Here is a 4,588-nt window from a genome sequence, read left to right as displayed (position 1 = left end):
AGGAACATGCAAACACATTTCATAGATTTTTGGAGCTTCGCGGAAAAACCGAAGTGGACTTCTGCGCGGCGCGCGCGCTCCAGCTGAGGCAGTAATAATAAAGGCGCGAGGGAGGCCGTCGGGTTCAGTGTGACTTCAGGACAGCTGAGGGTGGGGGGGGGGGGGAGGATGGTGTTTCACAATAAAACTGATGGAGGTGTTATTAGTTGCGTGCTTCTTCGATCACGTGCTTATTTAATTGATTCAAAATAACTTGCTGTCTTTTATTTTTTCCATGTCTCACCCGGGTCGTTGAAGCGAGTTAAAAGATTTCTTGTCTCGTGACTGGAATTAAAACATGAATAAAAAGCTTTAAAACAAACAGAGTGACGTGCGTGTGTTAATGTGGCGCCTCTCGGCCACACGAGATGAACCCAGTCCACCCCGTGCATGTATTTCTGGCGAGCGGAGGTTATCCACGATGCAAGGCGACAGACGTGAGTCTCATCCCGCGCTCGCTCCTCCTCTCCCTCAGCCCTCAGAGTCCACTCCACCTCTTTCGGCCGGCCTGTCTGCTGGCAGGCGGCCAACCCAAGTGTGTGGAAATGACACCGCCAGGGCGGCAGAGATTTTCCTTCATTTCTCTCCTTCCCGATCGCAGACTGGCTGACATTGGCTAGAAAGTGGAGCAGCTCGTCAGGGACAATCAATGCGAATCGATCGAGCTGTGCGGTTGAGGCTCCAGAGCTGGAAAATATCGCGGCAGCTGAAGAGAGAGAGGGGGGAGAGAGAGAGAGAGAGAGAGAGAGAGAGAGAGGAGGGGGTGCTCGACCAACTCTGTCAGTAGCCAACCAACCTCCCTGCAAACAAATATGCTCTGGCTCTCATAAACATGACACTCACTTAGTAAATACTAAAGTTAAAAAGCCCCCGAACGTGTCAATACGCACGGGAGCTGTGCGCCAAACGCGCGAGAAATCCACCCCAAAACAAGCCATTTCATATTTTTTTTCACTGAGTGTAAATCATTTAGAATAATGATTATAATAATGTTTCACTTGTGTCTAAGTTTGTCGCACTTGTCTCAAGAAACTTATCTCACCAATCAGATTCTTTTTTTTTTTTTTTAAGCTGGAAAAACCTGGTTGCAATATTTCACAGCTTCATAATGGCCGTGTTATGACTGAATGATGAGGCAGAGCATCATTAAAGCCAAAATGTGTGACAGCACACATCATCCATATTCATGTGTTTTAAGTTATTATGTCTTTTGGGGGGAAAAATGCGTTCAATCCATTATGAACTATTTGAGTGAATGTGATTAATTCTGTCCTAAAATTGTAAGAAAATGTCTTCAGATGACATTTATTCTCGACGCCAAGTAATAATGTTCTCTAACTTTCCTTCCATCAGTCAAAATGAAAGAGTGGGTGTCATCATTAAAATATGGGTATCTTATTTTGGAGTGTAACTCCTTAGTTACACAGTTTGTGTTTAAAATCCAAATTAAACCCGCCCCATGATGTGTCTGGCTGTGGGTTACTTTAACACCTCCACAGAGCCGCTCCACTTCAGGAACATGTGAAAATGTTATTTTTCCTCGCAGGCTTCTTCTTACCATATGACACCTGTTGCACTGGTTTTTTTTTTGTTGTTGTTGTCGTTTTTTTTTGTTTTGTGAAATCACCACCTGACTGGTATTGTCACAAACAGGAAGTGATTGTCACGGGTTTGTTGCAAAAGAAGACGAATTACAACACGGTCAGATGATTCAAAAATGAGCCAAAGGGGAACGAAAGAAGAGAAAGTGTCCTCAGCTTTTCACTCAACTCTTCTCCATTTAAATGCAGCAATGTATACCTCAGTTTCTCACTTGGAAGGAGCTCAAAAACATCACACACAATCCTTTAGTACTCACCGAATCTCATTATCAGTCCAATGAATTTCCATTGTTGGTGATATATGGTGATACAAAAATATATCTGACGGTGGAATTTGCTGGGGAAATCTTTTCAAGGGCGAAAAAATTCCCAAGACACAAGTAAGAAATATGCTCGCTTATGTATATTATAGAAGTATATGTGCATAAAATATATAAGAAAAATGTAGATGCAGATCAAAAAGTAGCTGTAAACACATTTAGGCTACACATCACTTGGATATGATGTGATGGTAGCTATAGCAATGTCCCCTTGTGTGTTTCCTGTGTCACACCTTTGTTGGCTTTTTTGTTTGTCCGTCGGTCTGCTTGTTTGTTTGTTTTCCTTGTAAACTGATCCCTTCGGTCTCAGATTAGATGACTTTTCAGAACAGGCCCACCAAAATAAGCAACAGGGGTCGGGGTGCGAATGTGATCAAACAACACATTTCCAAGTGGAGAGAGAATAAATGTGATGAAGCAGAGATTATGTGTTTTTCTTCAGCGCATCGGGCAAAATGTTTATATTAAATCTGCAAAACTTTCAGTCACTGCGATCCTTTTTTCCTCGTCTGCATGGATGAGGTTCTGTGGTGAATGTCGGTGGTTAGATAAAGATGAAAACTGGTATTTAAGTCAAACACCACGATGCACCGAAAGTACCTGTGATTCTTGCATTTGGGACTTTAACTGCGATTAAGTTGCATTTATGACAATGAATCATATGAGACAATCACAACTAGAATTGTAGCTTCAGTTTGAAGATAAAGGGTGTATTTAATTAATATATAAATGTGTTAAAGGCAGAGTTCATATGATGTTATCCAGAACTCTTCTATTCTGCTCACTGCTCTCTTTGAAGCATTAGGTCGCCCCAACACTGCATGAATCCTGGGGAAAAAATGGCCGCTCTCTTTGCCTCTTTTCTTTTCTTCAAGCGTTTTTCATTGCTTGGTCTGTTTGGTAGTATGAGCCGTCACCGGGAGCGCTGGAATTGGTAGCTTTCCCTGTTCTGCCATTGCTGGTGTAGGTATCAAAACAGGAGGATCCTGCTCTCTGCACGTCTCCCGAGCAGACAGGACCGCCTCTCTATGGAGTTCTCTGTCCTGATTGGACAAAGTGGGCAGGGATACCAGAAATGTTCTTTTCTCTTCTACTGCATGAGCAAGAGGAGGAAGAGAGACGTGGGTTACTGACAAACACCCTGTAACAGTGATTACTGTCAGATTATAGAGCTGTTATAATTATTTTAATAAAAACATATTTGACTTACAGCAGCTTTAATGGGAGCGTCATTCATTTTGCAGATATTCAAAGTATTGATAGGATTGACATTATGAAAAGATCACAAATGTTAGTGGGAATCCGTCCAGCAGACACTCAAAGCCACCTCATGGTGGCGCTAGAGTATTTGGTATGTAATACAGGTTTTAGGACATTGATATCCATATTAAGTTAGCACTCACTTTGTGTAAACATGTGGATAAAGAAGCCTTTGCTGCAACCCCACCATCGGCCTGCCTATCTATCTATCTATCTTATTCTTTTGTTCTTTCTCTCAGCGGATTCATTTTACATTTTGCTTCTACATTTCCTGTATGCTTCCTCGCAGGATTATAGTTTTCACCGTCATTACGTAGTCACATGGAATGATGTCACACCAGCAGGAATCATTTTGCCTCCATAAAACCAACCTTGACCACATTCTTTGGCTCTTTTGTCACGTTCAGTGAGTCCTTCCTTTTGACCTTCTAAAGTCCTCTGTCTCTGGTTTGAAGCGGACGAATATTACATTGTCGCCTGCAATCGTACGTGTCTTTCATGGGTTGAATAGAGGGTCAAATAGAAAAAGCGCGTGAGAGCAGGGGAGTCATGCATGGATAGATGGGTAGGAGGAAGCAGCAAGCTGTGACTCTTGGACATGTTCTGGTGGGTGCACTGAACCCCGGAGGCTGCAGCCACACTCAGCTCTTTGTTGTTTTCGTTCTGCACAGGGAGGCAGGGTACTTTCCTGAGCTGGGGAGGAGGATTAGCGTTGCACGGCCTCCATCCCCAGCTGCACACATGACCAGCGCCGTAGGAAAGCCCCCGTAGACGGCCCAAAAAGAGGTACGTAAGGGATGATGGGAGCAGGGCGAGACGTGAACATCAGCCTTCTCCAGCGCTGAGGAATGTTGCAAGGCCTGTAAACTCTCCAAATGATCACTGCAACACACTTTCACTTTCCTCGCTCCGCCAGTTGTTTCTACAGCCTGTCAGCTCACAGATTTTATATTTGCTCTCAAAGTTAAGCAGCACAAACACAGAGACGTTCATTACTTTTCCTTAACATCATCAGACCACCCCCAAATGTACAGTAGCTCTATGTATCAGCTATAAAACCATGATTATTAGTTAATCATGCTGAGCCCTTAAGCCACGGGGAACTACTCTTGAATTATATCATGTATAATAAAATCACATCTACTGGCAACAAACAAGGTGCTCGCTCTCTCCTATTGGCTCGTCTTCGGTGCCAGGTGATGTCACTTCCCATTGAATACCACAGATCATCTGTCACCAAAGATTTACCAGCTGTTGGAGCAGCGGTGTTCCAGTTGCTGTTTCTTCTCACAACTTCCAGGAAGTCACTACCCAGAGAGAGAAACTGTTCCAGCGCATAAAAACCGCAACATGTTGTTTTTGTGTGTC

This window comes from Pagrus pagrus (assembly GCF_965226575.1).
Source record: "Pagrus pagrus genome assembly, chromosome: 14".
Lineage (NCBI taxonomy): Eukaryota > Metazoa > Chordata > Actinopteri > Spariformes > Sparidae > Pagrus > Pagrus pagrus.
The sequence above is the reverse complement of the archived record's forward strand: the minus strand, read 5'-3'. Positions refer to the sequence as shown.